Source organism: Balaenoptera ricei, chromosome 7 (assembly GCF_028023285.1).
Source record: "Balaenoptera ricei isolate mBalRic1 chromosome 7, mBalRic1.hap2, whole genome shotgun sequence".
NCBI classification, from domain to species: domain Eukaryota; kingdom Metazoa; phylum Chordata; class Mammalia; order Artiodactyla; family Balaenopteridae; genus Balaenoptera; species Balaenoptera ricei.
This window is the reverse complement of record NC_082645.1, coordinates 1,509,860-1,526,986: the sequence shown is the minus strand read 5'-3', so window position 1 is coordinate 1,526,986 and position 17,127 is coordinate 1,509,860. Positions and strand designations below refer to the sequence as shown.

Below are 17,127 nucleotides of genomic sequence, written 5' to 3'. Positions count from 1 at the left end.
AAGGGCTTAATTTCCAAAATATACAAACAGCTCATACAACTCAATAACAAAACAAACAACCCAATTAAAAAATGGGCAGAAGATCTAAATAGACATTTCTCCAAAGAAGACATACAGATGGCCAACAGGCACATGAAAAGATGCTCAATATCACTAATTATCAGAGAAATGCAAATCAAAACTACAGTGAGGTACCACTTCACACCAGTCAGAATGGTCATCATTAAAATGTCTACAAATAATAAATGCTGGAGAAGGAGTGGAGGAAAAGGGAACCCTCCCACACTGTTGGTGGGGATGTAAATTGGTGCAGCCACTATGGAAAACAATATGGAGGTTCCTTAAAAAACTAAAAATAGAGCTGCTACATGATCCTGCAATCCCACTCCTGGGCATATATCCGGACAAAACTCTAGTTTGAAAAGATACATGCACCCCTGTTTTCATAGCAACACTACTGACAATAGCCAAGACATGGAAGCAACCTAAATGTCCATTGACAGATGAATGGATAAAGAAGATGTGGTATATATATACAATGGAATACTACTCAGCCATAAAAAGAATGAAATAATGCCATTTGCAGCAACATGGATGGACCTAGAGATTATCATACTAAATGATGTAAGTAAGACAGAGAAAGACAAGTATCATATGGTATCACGTATATGTGGAATCTAAAATATGATACAAATGAACTTATCTACAAAACAGAAACGGACTCATGACACAGGAAACAAACTTATGGTTACCAAAAGGGAAGGTGGGGGAGGGATAAATTAGGAGTTTAGGATTAACAGATACAAACTATTATATATAAAATAGATAAACAACAAGGTCCTACTATATAGCATGGGGAACTATATTCAGTATCTTGCAATAACCTATAATGAAAAAGAATATATATATATACACACACACATATATATAAATCACTTCGCTATACACCAGAAACTAACACAACATTGTAAATCAACTATACTTCAATTAAAAAAAAAAAGACAATCCAATTGTCTATCTCTAGGGGAGTAACAAAATAAACTTCACAGTGGGATAGTATGTAGCTTTGGAAAAGAATGAGGAAGCTCTCCACATACTGATGTGGAAAGGTCTCCGAGATAAATTGTTAAGTGAAAAAAGCATATATAGTGTGCTACCTTTTGTGTATGAAAAGGGAGAAAATAAGAATATATATTTTAACTTGCTTATTTTTGAATAAAGAAATACTGGAAGGACACATCAAAAACTAACAAAAGTGGTTACCTACAGAAGACAGGGCTGTGTGGAATGAGGTGGATGGGCAGAGGGGTGGGAGAAAGATTTTTCTTTCCTTTTCATATCTGATTTTCTAACTATGTGAATGTGCTACTCTATTTTTTTCTAACTGATTTTTTAAAAATATCTATTTATTTATTTATTTGGTTGCGTCAGGTCTCAGTTGCCGCGTGCGGGATCTTCGTTGCGGCATGCGGGGTCTTTAGTTGAAACATGTGAACTTCTTAGTTGCAGCATGTGGGATCTAGTCCCCTGACCAGGGAACAAACCCAGGCCCCCCGCACTGGGAGCCCGGAGTCTTAGCCACTGGACCACCAGGGAAGTCCCTCTAATTAATTTTGAAATGAGTTAAAAAAACTTGCTGGTCTAAGGCTGCAGAATCAATTGTAACAGTAAAAGTAACAACAACATAGTGGCAGCAGCTACCCCTTATGAGCCAGGCACTTTCAGATCTTTCTTATTAAATCTTTACAATACCCATGTCAGGCAGGGATCATTATCCTATTTATAGATGAAGAAACTGAAGCTCATAGAGGTTGAGACGTGCTTGAGATCACCCAGCTTGTAAGCAGGAGAGTTGACCTCCCAGCTTGGGTCTCCCTGACTCCAAAGCCCACGCTCTTGGCCACCAGGCTGCCGTGCCTAGAAACCACGTCTTCAACTTCTAGCATTAGTGCTCTAAATATGACAACACAGCATGTCACATACAGGTTGTTGACACGTTAGAGAGAGAGCCAAACGGGCTAAGTGAAGTATGAGCATTTAGCCTTTTTCTGCCAGGCTCTTCTGTGAGGCTTTGGAGAACTTAATTTGGGGACAATTCATTGTTGTTTGTTTTTGGGGGTTTTTTTTGGCCACGCCACGTGCCATGCGGGATCTTAGTTCCCCAATCAGGGATCGAACCCATGCCCCCTGCAGTGGAAGCTTGGAGTCTTAACACTGGACCGCCAGGGAAGTCCCTCATTGTTTTTGTTGTTGTATTTTGCTTTTGTTTTTTTTTCCATAATGTTTTATTTTCTTTTATTTTTGTATACAGCAGGTTCTTATTAGTCATCAATTTTATACACATCAGTGTATACATGTCAATCCCAATCTCCCAATTCAGCACACCACCATCCCCACCCCCCCGCCGCTTTCCCTCCTTGGTGGCCATACGTTTTTTCTCTACTTCTGTGTCTCAATTTCTGCTCTGCAAACCGGTTCATCTGTACCATTTTCTAGGTTCCACATATATGCATTAATATACAATATTTGCTTTTCTCTTTCTGACTTACTTCACTCTGTATGACAGTCTCTAGATCCATCCACGTCTCAACAAATGACCCAATTTCGTTCCTTTTTATGGCTGAGTAATATTGCATTGCATATATGTACCACATCTTCTTTATCCATTCGTCTGTCGATGGGCATTTAGGTTGCTTCCATGACCTGGCTATTGTAAATAGTGCTGCAATGAACATTGGGGTGCATGTGTCTTTTTGAATTATGGTTTTCTCTGGGTATCTGCCCAGTACTGGGATTGCTGGGTCATATGGTAATTCTAGTTTTAGTTTTTTAAGGAACCTCCATACTGTTCTCCATAGTGGCATCTCCATCTGTTGGTATCATCTTTAATGTCTTTCAACAGTATCTTATAGTTTTCTGCATACAGGTCTTTTGTCTCCCTAGGTAGGTTTATTCCTAGGTATTTTATTCTTTTTGTTGCAGTGGTAAATGGGAGTGTTTCCTTAATTTCTCTTTCAGATTTTTCATCATTAGTGTATAGGAATGCAAGCAATTTCTGTGCATTAATTTTGTACCCTGTAACTTTACCAAATTCATTGATTAGCTCTAGTAGTTTTCTGGTGGCACCTTTAGGATTCTCTATGTATAGTATGTCATCTACAAACAGTGACAGTTTTACTTCTGCATTTCCAATTTGTATTCCTTTTATTTCTTTTTCTTCTCTGATTGCCGTGGCTAGGACTTCCAAAACTGCTGAATAATAGTGGTGAGAGTGGACATCCTTGTCTTGTTCCTGATCTTAGAGGAAATGCTTTCAGTTGTTCACCATTGAGAATGATGTTTGCTGTGGGTTTGTCATATATGGCCTTTATTATGTGGAGGTAGGTTCCCTCTATGCCCACTTTCTGGAGAGTTTTTATCATAAATGGGTGTTGAATTTCATCAAAAGCTTTTTCTGCATCTATTAAGATGATCATATGGTTTTTACTCTTCAATTTGTTAATATGGTGTATCACATTGATTGATTTGTGTATAATGAAGAATCCTTGCATCCCTGGGATAAATCCCACTTGATCGTGGTGTATGATCCTTTTAATGTGTTGTTGGATTCTGTTTGCTAGTATTTTGTGGAGGATTTTTACATCTTTATTCATCAGTGATATTGGTCTGTAATTTTCTTTTTTTGTAGTATCTTTGCCTGGTTTTGGTATCTGGGTGATGGTGGCCTCAAAGAATGAGTTTGGGAGTGTTCCTTCCTCTGCAACTTTTGGAAGAGTTTGAGAAGGATGGGTGTTAGCTCTTCTCTAAATGTTTGATAGAATTCACCTGTGAAGCCATTTGGTCCTGGACTTTTGTTTGTTGGAAGATTTTTAGTCACAGTTTCAATTTCATTACTTGTGATTGGTCTGTTCATATTTTCTATTTCTTCCTGGTTCAGTCTTGGAAGGTTATACCTTTCTAAGAATTTGTCCATTTCTTCCAGGTTGTCCCTTTTATTGGCATAGAGTTGCTTGTAGTAGTCTCTTAGGATGCTTTGTATTTCTGCGGTGTCTGTTGTAACTTCTTCTTTTTCATTTCTAATTTTATTGATTTGAGTCCTCTCCCTCTTTTTCTTGATGAGTCTGGCTAATGGTTTATCAATTTTGTTTATCTTCTCAAAGAACCATCTTTTAGTTTTATTGATCTTTGCTATAGTTTTCTTTGTTTCTATGTCATTTATTTCTGCTCTGATCTTTATGATTTCTTTCCTTCTGCTAACTTTGGGTTTTGTTTGTTCTTCTTTCTCTAGTTCCTTTAGGTGTAACGTTAGATTGTTTATTTGAGATTTTTCTTGTTTCTTGAGGTAGGCTTGTATAGCTATAAACTTCCCTCTTAGAACTGCTTTTGCTGCATCCCATAGGTTTTGGGTCGTCGTGTTTTCATTGTCATTTGTCTCTAGGTATTTTTTGAATTCCTCAGTGATCTCTTGGTTATTTAGTAGTGTATTGTTTAGCCTCAATGTGTTTGTGTTTTTTACGTTTTTTTCCCTGTAATTCATTTCTAATCTCATAGCATTGTGGTCGGAAAAGATGCTTGATATGATTTCAATTTTCTTAAATTTACTGAGGCTTGATTTGTGACCCAAGATGTGATCTATCCTGGAGAATGTTCCATGCGCACTTGAGTAGAAAGTATAATCTGCTGTTTTTGGATGGAATGTCCTATAAATATCAATTAAATCTATCTGGTCTATTGTGTCATTTAAAGCTTCTGTTTCCTTATTAATTTTCTGTTTGGATGATCTGTCCATTGGTGTAACTGAAGTGTTAAAGTCCCTCACTATTATTGTGTTATTGTCGATTTCCTCTTTTATAGTTGTTAGCAGTTGCCTTATATATTGAGGTGCTCTTACGTTGGGTGCATATATATTTATGATTGTTATATCTTCTTCTTGGATTGATCCCTTGATCATTATGTAGTGTCCTTCCTTGTCTCTTGTAACATTCTTTATTTTAAAGTCTATTTTATCTGATATGAGTATTGCTACTCCAGCTTTTTTTTGATTTCCATTTGCATGGAATATCTTTTTCCATCCCCTCACTTTCAGTCTGAATGTGTCCCTAGGTCTGAAGTGGGTCTCTTGTATACAGCATATATATGGGTCTTGTTTTTGTATCCATTCAGCAAGTCTGTGTCTTTTGGTTGGAGCATTTAATCCATTCACGTTTAAGGTAATTATCAATATGTATGTTCCTGTTACCATTTTCTTAATTGTTTTGTGTTTGTTTTTGTAGGTCCTTTTCTTCTCTTGTGTTTCCCACTTAGAGCAGTGCCTTTAGCATTTGTTGTAGAGCTGGTTTGGTGGTACTGAATTCTGTTTGCTTTTGCTTGTCTGTAAAGCTCTTGATTTCTCCATCGAATCTGAATGAGATCCTTGCTGGGTAGAGTAATCTTGGTTGTAGCTTCTTCCCTTTCATCACTTTCAGTATATCATGCCACTCCCTTCTGGCTTGTAGAGTTTCTGCTGAGAAATCAGCTGTTAACCTTATGGGAGTTCCCTTGTATGTTATTTGTAGTTTTTCCCTTGTTGCTTTCAATAATTTTTCTTTGTCATTAATTTTTGCCAATTTGATTACTATGTGTCTCGGCGTGTTTCTCCTTGGGTTTATCCTGCATGGGACTCTCTGTGCTTCCTGGACTTGGGTGGCTATTTCCTTTCCCATGTTAGGGAAGTTTTCGACTATAATCTCTTCAAATATTTTCTCTGGTCCTTTCTCTCTCTCTTCTCCTTCTGGGACCCCTATAATGCGAATGTTGTTGCATTTAATGTTGTCCCAGAGGTCTCTTAGGCTGTCTTCATCTCTTTTCATTCTTTTTTCTTTATTCTGTTCTGCAGCAGTGAATTCCACCACTCTGTCTTCCAGGTCAGTTATCCGTTCTTCTGCCTCAGTTATTCTGCTATTGATTCCTTCTAGTGTAGTTTTCATTTCAGTTATTGTATTGTTCATCTCTGTTTGTTTGTTCTTTAATTCTTCTAGGTCTCTGTTAAACATTTCTTGCATCTTCTCGATCTTTGCCTCCATTCTTTTTCCGAGGTCCTGGATCACCTTCACTATCATTATTCTGAATTCTTTTTCTGGAAGGTTGCCTATCTCCACTTCATTTAGTTGTTTTTCTGGGGTTTTATCTTGTTCCTTCATCTGGTACATAGCCCTCTGCCTTTTCATCTTGTCTATCTTTCTGTGAATGTGGTTTTTGTTACACAGGCTGCAGGATTGTAGGTCTTCTTGCTTCTGTTGTCTGCCCTCTGGTGGATGAGGCTATCTATGAGGCTTGTGCAAGTTTCCTGATGGGAGTGACTGGTGGTGGGTAGAGCTGGATGTTGCTGTGGTGGACAGAGCTCGGTAAAACTTTAATCCACTTGACTGCTGATGGGTGGGGCTGGGTTCCCTCCCTGTTGGTTGTTTGGCCTGAGGCGACCCAACACTTGAGCCAACCAGGCTCTTGGTGGGCCTAATGGCGAACTCTGGGAGGGCTCACGCCAAGGAGTACTTCCCAGAAGTTCTGCTGCCAGTGTCCTTGTCCTCACGGTGAGAAAAAGCCATCCCCCGCCTCTGCAGGAGACCCTCCAACACTAGCAGGTAGGTCTGGTTCAGTCTCCTATGGGGTCACTGTTCCTTCCCCTGGGTCCTGATGCACACACTACTCTGTGTGTGCCCTCCAAGAGTGGAGTCTTTGTTTCCCCCAATCCTGTAGTCAAATCCCACTAACCTTCAAAGTCTGATTCTCTAGGAATTCCTCCTCCCGTTGCCGGACCCCCAGGTTCGGAAGCCTGACATGGGGCTCAGAACCTTTACTCCAGTGGGTTCACGTCTGTGGTATAAGTGTTCTCCAGTTTATGAGTTACCCACCCAGCAGTTATGGGATTTGATTTTACTGTGATTGCGCCCCTCCTACCATCTCATTGTGGCTTCTCCTTTGTCTTTGGATGTGTGGTATCTTTTTTGGTGAGTTCCAGTGTCTTCCCGTTGATGATTGTTCAGCAGGTAGTTGTGATTCCAGTGTTCTCGCAAGAGGGAGTGAGAGCACGTCCTTCTACTCCGCCATCTTGAACCAATCTCCCTCACTGTTTTTTAAATCTGTAAAATTAGATAGTCAAAGCAGTTTCATCAGTATTTGCTCCATGGAATTATATCAACAGGTTCTTCCTTCCTGCTCCAGGCCAAGATCTGAGTCCTGGCCTCTTGAGTTCTCCACATACCCTCCAGGTCTGTGTCTAACATTTACAGGGTCTTTGGCGAGGATATAAGTGGAGACCTATGTACCGCAATTATGAATATTTATAAGTACAAGCCAACCTAAGAAGCTGTCAGGTAGAATCTATTCTATCCAACCTACCTTTAGGAATACTCCCTCAGAACCATGTGGAAGACCAAGTTTGAAGTTAAATTTCTTGGGTGCTTAGAAATTCTGTGCCCGATTGTGATATTGCAGAGAGTTCTGGTCCCCAGTCCATGAACCATTCTCTTTCTCTTCTTACCTCTAGGTCCCCTCATGGCCTCAAACTCCCAGCCCACATGTCCAAGCTCCATCTGCACACCTCCAAATAGCCACCCCTTGGCCATATTTTGGGCCTAGGGGCATGCATGCAGTGACACATTCTGGGCTCCTCAAGACTGAGGACAAGACCCACCCAGACCCGAGAAGCAGGCTCAGAGCCCTTGGGAATTCCAGGGCCATGTCTAAATGGTGAGAAGGAGGCCTACAGGTGGGCATTGTCCATTCGTCTCCGGGAGTCCTCACCCTGTGGGGAGGGCTGAGGCCAAAGGAGAGGCAGGAGCCCAAGTCCACTAAAGCATGGAGCCCAGAGAAGGGACCCTCTTTCTCAAGCCCAAAAGAACTATTGCCTGCCCCTAGAAGTGTTCACAGAAGCAAACCTAGGACATGGACAAAATTCAGAATGCAGGCCCAATCAGTCACTTACTGAACAGAAGAGAGCAGTAAGGAGAAAGAACCACAGGGTCCATGGTAAACCCATGTGTTAGACAAGCAAACAGTGGGGGGAAAGCAACTAAGCAGACCCCAAATTCCAGCACAGTGGGGATGTTTTGGACATGACTAGGCTCGAATTCAAAACATGAGCAGTTGAGCAACAATGAAAATTTACCACTTTCTTTTTGGTTGTTAACGTTGTCAGAACATTTAAGCCCTGCATACACATTCTTCACCTTAGAAATCATTTACTCCTGGTATGAAAGTCCATGCCCAAGTTGTTTGGACTCTGTTAAGTAAAAGGAACCGAATGTCCCTCAGGTTCCTAAAGTAATGGGGGTTTGTCCCAAGGTTGTGATGGGACAGACTATTACCTTAAGTGGATCTCTAAACCTTCCCCCCTCCAACCACCACGCACGAGTCCCGCTGGCCTGCTTATGCTGGTCCCCACCCCTGTATTGCTAAATCAGATTTTGGGGATTTTGAAGTGCAGAATTGGGAGAAAAGGAAAAGAAAGAGAAAAACTAGAAATCCAAAGGCTGGGGCTGGGGCAGACTTGGGGCTTTATGTGGGAAAAGTGTACTTTAAAAATTTAATTGGGAGTTTGGGATTGACATGTGCACACCGCAATATTTAAAACAGATAACCAACAAGGACCTACTGTATAGCACAGGGAACTCTGTTCATTACTCTGCAATAACCTAAATGGGAAAAGAATTTGAAAAAGAATAGATACATGTATATGTATAACTGAATCACTCTGCTGTACACCTGAAATTAACACATTGTTAATCTACTATGCTCCAATATAAAATGAAAATTTTTAAAAAATTGTAAGATGTTTTTATTTTGGTCTATATGTCCACTTCATGGTGTTTGAGATCTACAAGTTGGAGACCCAGATTACCTTGAAATTAATTTAATTGCTGGGACACGCTTTGTTGGTAGTGACTTGGTTATGTGATGAGATACCATGGGAGAAGGCTTTACAAGCTTACAGGTGTATGTGGGAATAAGGATGTGAGAATCTCACAGGGATGTGTGAACACCTATATTAACACATCCATGGTGATCAGAACATAATGCAACAGCTTTAGAGGTGGTTCAGGATCAAAAGCAGCTTCAACAACTGTCATCAACCATTATATAGGGTTTCCCTGGTGGTGCAGTGGTTAAGAATCCGCCTGCCAATGCGGGGGACAAGGGTTCGAGCCCTGGTCTGGGAAGACCCCACATGCCGCGGAGCAACTAAGCCCGTGTGCCACAACTTCTGAGCCTGCGCTCTAGAGCCTGCGAGCCACAACTACTGAGCCCGCGTGCCACAACTACTGAAACCTGCGCACCTAGAGCCTGTGCTCCACAACAAGAGAAGCCACCACAATGAGAAGCCCATGCACCGCAACAAAGAGTAGACCCCACTCGCCACAACTAGAGAAAACCTGCGTGCAGCAACGAAGACCCAATGCAGTCAAAAATAAATTAAAAAAAAAAAAACACCATTATATAACTCTGTATATCCATGCCTTGTCTTTAATCACCCGTGCCTCTACCATCCAACCAGCCAGGGTTTTCCTCAATCCCTGGCTCCGATGGTCTCATGCCCTCTGTGTGCTGGTCTCTTTCTGTGTGTCTTTTTTAGTTCCAGCTGCTGGTTGATCACTAGGGCAGTTTGCAAAGCTTCTAGTTCTCTCTCTTTCTAAACAAATAAGATTGTGTTTACCTGCTCCACTAGAAGTTATGTGGGGCCATATGATTTTCTTTGGTCAGTGCAGTTGAGTAGAAGTGACACATGTCACTTCCAGGGGAGACTTTAAGAGCCCGGGTGTGCTTCACCACGCACTCCCTGTGTCTTCTGCTGTGGTGGCCAGGATGTTCCAGACAGTGGCTGCTCCATCCATCAGTCTGGGTCTCGGAGTGAAGAAGCTGACATTGACATTGGAAGCTGAGCACCCAGACAACCCACAACAAACACGTGGCCCAAACAAGAAATAAACCTTTGTTTCCTTCAACCACTGAGATCCAGGGCTTGTTTGTTACTGCAGCAGAAGCTAACCCAATAATTCTCAGAGTGTGTTCCCGGAATCAAAATCAGCAGTATCACCCAGAAATTTGTTAGAAATGCAAATTCTTGGGTTCCAGCCCAGACCTACTGAATCAGAAACTCTGAAGTGAGGACCAGCCATCTGTGTTTTAATAAGTCCTGCAAATTATTCTAATGCTCACTGAAGTTTGAGCACCACTGACATAACCTATCCCGATTGATTCTGCTTCCACTCTCAAACATCTGGTGCTCTGTATCCAGAAATAAAATGCACACAGAGAGAATCTGTCTGGTCTAGTTCAATCATCATCACCCTACTGGGCAGAACTCTTGTACCGCAGTACCTTATAGGCCACTGTACAGACTATAAACTGATTGTCTTGGGCTGTGTGTCTCCCTCATGTTCAGTCAGCCCTGTCACCAGGGCACATAGTTTGGAGGGGGGCAGAAAGGGTCACTGACACAGAGCATGGCTACACCTCCCTGTATAACCACCAAGAATTGCTCACTCAGCATCAGTCAAGGTTATGGTAGTTCAGAGAGGCTATAGATGCAGTGTAAATGTTCTCCTCAATAAATTATAACAAATATAGAACATAGGACAACAAAATAGAAGACTTCAAAGAAGCTGTGATGGGTTCTACTAACCTGTCTTAACAATCATTTCCCATTCTCTTCTTTCCTGTTTTAGTTTGCCTTCTGCCAACCTCAGCTTCCAGAGCTTTGCCGCTTGAACATTTTAAGGTTTAGCACAGTGTTTCTGAATCTTGGTGCACATTAGAATCACCTGAGGAACTTTTTAAAACTACCAGACCTTTTAATTCTGAATCTGGTTTGGGGATGGGGGAGGGAGGGTGTGTGTATGCCAGATTCAGCAAGTAAAAAATACAGGATGCATAGTTAAATTTGAATTTCAGATAAATAATGAATTTTTTAGTATAAGTATGCCCCATGCAATATTTGAGAAATACTTATAATAAAAATATTATTCACTGTTTATAAATTCAAATTTAATTAGGCCTCCCTGGACAGGGCAAGCAGGGACAAGGGCAAGGGTTGCGGGGAGGTAGGTCAATATTTTTAACGTTCCCCTAGTGATTACCACTTGGGGGTTAAGACTGAGAGTCTCTAGTCTTTCCCAATCCATCCTCAACCCCACGGGATAAAAGTTATTCTTTTCTATCATCAGAGCTCCGAGTACGTCTAGAGTGGAATTCATTCTTTTCTAAACGCACTTCAGGTGATGGATTTCACATGCATTCATTTCTGCTTCTCCCCTCCATAGCACTGTAAAAGCGTGCAACGACTGACAGCCCTAGCATTGTCATTATGAGTGAATAACACATAATCCCCCATTACGTAAATGCCTACCACCTCATTTCCGAATTAGGCATCAATTATGGCAATTGTGAATGAAGAGACTTAGAGAGGAGAGCTGATCTCTGATTCAAAGTCACAGAGAAAAAAAATATGAATAAAATTCAAGTGTACCACTAGTTTTTAGGGTGACACTCATAAATCTAATTTAGTGTGAGCCAATCATTCTTCCTGAGTTCCACTAGGCATAGCTCTCTATGAATGTAGAATCTTATTAGGTTACTCTGATCTGGCAAAAGCTAATGCAATCAGAAGAGATCCTGAATTGAATCTTAATTCTTGGTTTCTGCAGTAGATTTAAAAAATAGTTCAGGGGGCAACTGGAGTAGAATATACATCACTGTGGGATTATTGACAAATAGGTAAGGTAAATCATGCCTAGGTTATCAGAGTGAGATGAGAGCGTTGATAAAACTGCTTAGAAGAATTTCCTGGTGGTCCAGTGGTTAGGACTCACTGCAGGGGGCACGGGTTCAACCCCTGGTCGGGGAACGAAGATCCCACATGCTGCAAGGCACAGCCAAAAAAAAAACTGCTTAGAGAAGACAAACCATTGTGATTCATGGTGAAAAATGACATTAGGTATGGTGACTTTTGAGAACACTGACAATGCAACACATCATAAATTCCTTTAAAATATATTTTTATAAACATTTCCAATGATCAGAGTATTGTAACTTCATTATGAAATATTTTGAAAATACAGAGATTAAAAAAATAATTCAGACTCTCACTACTCTAATAGAACCACTGTGTGCATTTATAGCTGCATTTTGTCCTAGACTAAAAATTCCTTTGTGTGTTTTCAAGTGGTTTTCCATTAAACATTCTTAAAGTCCAACTACACTGTAGCCCTGATGTTGCTGTTCATCACCTAGCAAGCAACTCAAATGCCATTGTAAAGCTGTTCCTTTCTTTCCTTTCTTCCTTTTCTTTTTAAACTTCTAACACTGACTCAGTAGATTACCTCACTTCCCACCTCAGAAAGACCATAGGTATTAGCCCTTGATGGTTGAGGTTTCATCTGACACATCATGGCCCCATGTATCACTTCATCTCTCCCTTCACTCTCAAAAAAGACAGGTGATCGCTCCTCTCCAAAGCTAACCCTCTACCTATACTCTGGTCTTCATCACTTCCTGTCCCCACTGAGCTAACCCTCCACCTAAACTTTGGTCTCCACTGCTCCAGGCTTCCTCAGGTGGCTCACATCCATTGATAATATGGCCTATATATCGTGGAATTATCAACCCCAACTTCCACCCCAAAACTTCCCTGCCCATATAATAACACCTGGAATTCCAAGTGGAGCTTGCAAAAATTTCCAGTGTGCCATTGTATAAATGCATGCAAAATGTAAGTTTCTCTACCTTTCTATAATCTCTCTCAACTGTTAATACAAATCCTTATGTCATCAGATGGCAGAAACTTAATCACAGTTATTTCAGGTTTTCCCTTACCCACACATTTTCCTTGAGGTTTTGTCTGAATTCTGGAGGGCTTATGTGTTGACAGTAATATGAAAAACAATGACTAACCCTTATATACTGCTTACATTATGCTAGGCATAATTTTATATGCCTTCCATGTCTTATCTCATTTGATCCTTAAAACAGACTAAGGTAGGTTTTGGGTTTTTGTTTTTTTTGTTTTTTTCTTATGGCCAAGCCCAGGCAGTGGGTTCTTAGTTCCCCAAGCTGGGATCGAACCCAGACCCCATGAGTGAAAGTGCAGAGTCCTAACCACTGAACCGCCAGGGAATTCCCCCAAGGTAGGTTTTATTATTCCCCTATTTTACATATGGGGAGATGAGTACATAGAGAAGTAAGTAATTTGCTCAGGGAAATAAAGTCCATAAATTTATGCTATAGTCTGTGCTCTAAACCATTATCCCAGACCCTCCTTACTCTCTTGTGGAGCCCAAGGCACTAGCAGGCAGAGGTGGCATTACCAAACTGAACTTGGGTCTGCTCACCTGCCATGCAGCAAAGCCAATCTACTGACACTGGGTTGTGGTAAAGGAAAGTACAGCATTTATTTTAGGGCACCAAGCAAGGAGAATGGGCAGCTAATGCTCAAAAGACCTGAACTCCCTGATGGCTTTCAGGGAAGAGTTTTTAAAGGCAAAATTAGGGGCAAGAGTTGACTTTCTTCTGATTGGTTGGTTGTGAGGTAACAGGGTGATGTTTTAATCATCAACTTTCTGGTTCCAACCAGTATGGGTTCTATGTGTTTGTGGTCAGCATGTAATCACCATCCACCACTTGGGTGGGGGTCATAGTTCCTGTATAACAACTCAAGATATACATCAAATTGTTATGTATATCCCTTGAGAAGGAACTAGGACTCGGTTTTATTGATGAACTATTGTTTAATCTATCATTACTTTTCTTGCTTGACTGCCTTACCTTTGTTTCTGCCTTCCCTCACTTCCCTAACTAGTAACTGCTTGAGTCTGCTCTTTGGAACTCAGCGAAGTCCTAGGAAACTAAAGTCGTTTTCTACAAACAAGAAAAAGGGGGCACCAAGGGGCTTTTGTAACTGAGAGCGGACCACAGGGTCCTACTCGGTTTCAGTCTCCCCTTTTCTTTGATACTCTTCAGTCCGGAGGGGAACAGGGGCAGGACAAGCAGGGGAATAAAGTTTTGGATAGAGAGATTAATCATAAACTCAGCAGGGGAACTCGGTTTCAGTGGTATCTGGTTTCAGTCACTGTCCATGCTGGTGTATATTGAAATATCTTCCTTCCATCATCAACACACACAGGTGCCTGCTGACTCATCCCTCACCCCAAGGCCCCCTCATGACTGGCTTGCCTACCTACCATAATGGAAAAGAATATTTAAAAGAAGAATGTTTATATATTTACATACACATATATAAAACCGAATCACTTTGTTGTACAGCAGAAATTAACACAACTTTGTAAATCAACTCTACTTCAATGTGAAAAAACCCTCAAAATCCAAGAGCTGGTTTCTGTTTTTACCCTTGAACACCTAATTTTCCAAATATAAAAAATGCCAGAGACTTCACAGAAATACTGGGAATGACACCTGTTGCTGCATGATATTGAATAAAAGCTGAAACCCTTCACATAACAATTCCACGTGAGGCTTAGATAGAAATGTTCCAGAAAAATACATTTTATCCACCTATTCATGTGTATTTACTAATTGATGAATTAGTTCATCAAATATTTATGAAACATTTATAATTTTAAGGAATTAGTTCACATGATTGTGGAGGCTGGCAAATCCAAAATCTGCAAAGTAGGCCAACAGGTTAGAGACCCAGGGAAGAGTTGGTGCTTCAGTTCAAGTTTGAAGGCCATCCGCTGGTGGAATTTCTTCCTCATCCAGGGCCATCACTCTTTTTATATTAAGGCCTTCGAATGGTTAGAAGTGCCCACCCACATTACAGAGGGTAAACTGCTTTACTCAAAGACTACTGATTCAAATGTTAATTCCATCCAAAAACCTTATAAAACTTTTACAGAAACATCTAAAATAGTGTTCAACCAAATATCTGGGCACTGTGGCCAACTTGATACATAAAATTAATCATCACAAGTACCTACTCATTTGCTTTTCACTGGGGTTTTAACAGACAAGACAAACATGGTTCCTGGCCCTTTGGTATTTTCTCAAAAATTCATTAATTCAACAGTTCCCCAATGTAGACAAATTCAAACTCAAGTGCAAAAGACTAAAACCAGCTCCTCTTCAAATAGCAAGTATTGATAAGGAAGAAAAATAGGTAAAGAGGTCTCTGGGTGCCAAAAGCTAGAGGCTGGGTAAAAGATAGCAGAAAGGGATTCTGTTATCTTTGAAGATGAACTTGAAATCATTCACAGCTTTTTCAGGGTCATTCCTACTCACTCATTCCTTCAACTAAGTCTTCCAAGAGTGGGTAGTCCCCCTTTACCATTTGGGGATGGGAGTAGTCAGGAGAGGCTTATAGAGGAGTGATGTTTAAGCCAAAAATGTTCAGTGATGGATAGGTGTAAATTTGCTAGAAAGAAGGACAGGGAAAGGTCATTCCAGACCTCAGAGGTCAAAGAAGCCATAAATAAAGACAAAAAGGGAAATGCATTCCCTTTGGGGAGAAATAAAGCATTCCGTGTGGCTGGGGCACAGAGCACAGGCACAGAAGAGCTAGAAAAGGACATATGGGGCCTTGTTTCCCATGCATGCTTATACTTAGCAGTGAGAAACCATGAAAAGCATTAAGCTGGAAGGAGATGTGATCATTTTGCATTTCAGAGCAGTCACAGTGGCCAAGACTCCTGGGGATGGATTACAGTGGGCCAAGACTGGAGTCAGAGACCATGAGTGGGCGATTCAACAATCCTGGAGAGACATGATGAGGGCCTAAAAGTGAGACTAGAGAGGAGGGAACTGGGTTGGGAGACGCAATAGGGCTAGAATTAAAAAAACCTGATGCTTTATTGATCGTGAGGAAGGGAAGGAGAGAGGCAGAGAGGGAGAAGTTTGCTTTGGATAGAGTGTCATTCACTGATAGAGAAAACACAAGAAGAGGAGCGGGTACTGGAGGAAAGAAGAATTCCAATTTGGAATGGGAGCCTCCAGGAGAGGTCCCTTCTACCAGTGGAGCTGCCTACCTTCAAGTGGATCACAGGTCTGGACAAGAAGAAATACAATCATGGTGACCACTGCAGAGGGGATGTCCCAATCACACAGTCCTGCGTCACCTAAACCCAGGGTTCTTACATAATCCACCATCAGACTTCCCGCCAGTCTGCGTATGGAGGACTAAGAACTAAGTGGATTATGTGTCATCATCTAATTCATTGCTGATAGTTTTTATTATTCAAGTTAATACGTAGAACAACTCTATGAAATCAGCTCTATTATCATCCCTATTTTACAGAGAGACGAAGTAACTTTCCCAATGCCATCCGACTAATAATCAGTAGAGTCAGGAGCTGAACCTTGGTATTTGAGCTGATTCATAGCCATCAGATTGGGGCCAGGAGAAAGGAGCTACTCAAGACTTGGTCTAAACCATATTTTATTTTTAAACCACTACTGAGTAATTTAAGGATCTTTTGCCTTTTTCCACAAAGGAATGCCAGTATAAAGCTCATCTGTTTTATAACTCATTTTCTTAAATGTGGAGATGAGATCTTATACAATTTTCCTTTTTGCTGTCACTTTCCTTAGTGTTATGGTAGGAACTGAAAGAGTATTATCTTTTGCTCATGAGGACACTGTGACCTTCTGCACATTTAGCCAAAAACTTTGCCTGTCTTTATAAGCAGAAGTAAAAGCATTGTTCTCTTCTTCTGTAACACATACACTGAAGACACAGGACTCACTGGATACAGTTGCATGTGCAACATTTTAAATCTCCTACTTTCCTTTCAATACTGCTTGGTGAAGGTAGTCTTTCTGCTTCCTCTGGATGAGAACCTAGACAGTCTCCATGACATTTCCACTCCCTTCTAGGTAATAAAACTTCCTAAAGTCACTTTAAATTGCAAACCCATCCATAGGTAAAAAAGTGAAAATGTCTAGTACAATACGTTAATAATCTCTTCAATCCTCATTGAAAGGTACGATTTCTCTTCCTAAAGGTGGGCACATGGTCCTTTCTTCTCCTTCCCCAACTGGCATTTCTGCTTCTCCTTAAGATTGATCTCTTTGATTGGCAGAGTCGAAGCAAGGAGAGAGATTAAATGTTAGGGTTATAGGCAAATTGTTACCTGACCGACC

At 41.0% G+C, this 17,127-nt stretch overlaps 1 protein-coding gene and 1 long non-coding RNA gene across 2 annotated transcripts in view; one reads left to right on the top strand and one right to left on the bottom strand.

Moving 5' to 3' along the window:
* The window catches only part of LOC132368868 (uncharacterized), a 124,665-nt gene that overhangs the window by 18,872 nt on the left and 88,666 nt on the right, over nt 1-17,127 (bottom strand). Inside the window, exon 4 of the long non-coding RNA XR_009504169.1 lies at nt 6,937-7,118. This is a non-coding gene — a long non-coding RNA (uncharacterized LOC132368868). The remainder of the gene's footprint in view (nt 1-6,936; nt 7,119-17,127) is intronic.
* Nucleotides 6,473-17,127, top strand: part of ACMSD (aminocarboxymuconate semialdehyde decarboxylase) — a 98,250-nt gene continuing 87,595 nt past the window's right edge. The window contains exon 1 of the mRNA XM_059927619.1: nt 6,473-6,620. The gene's annotated coding sequence lies outside the window, so the exon portion shown is untranslated. The remainder of the gene's footprint in view (nt 6,621-17,127) is intronic.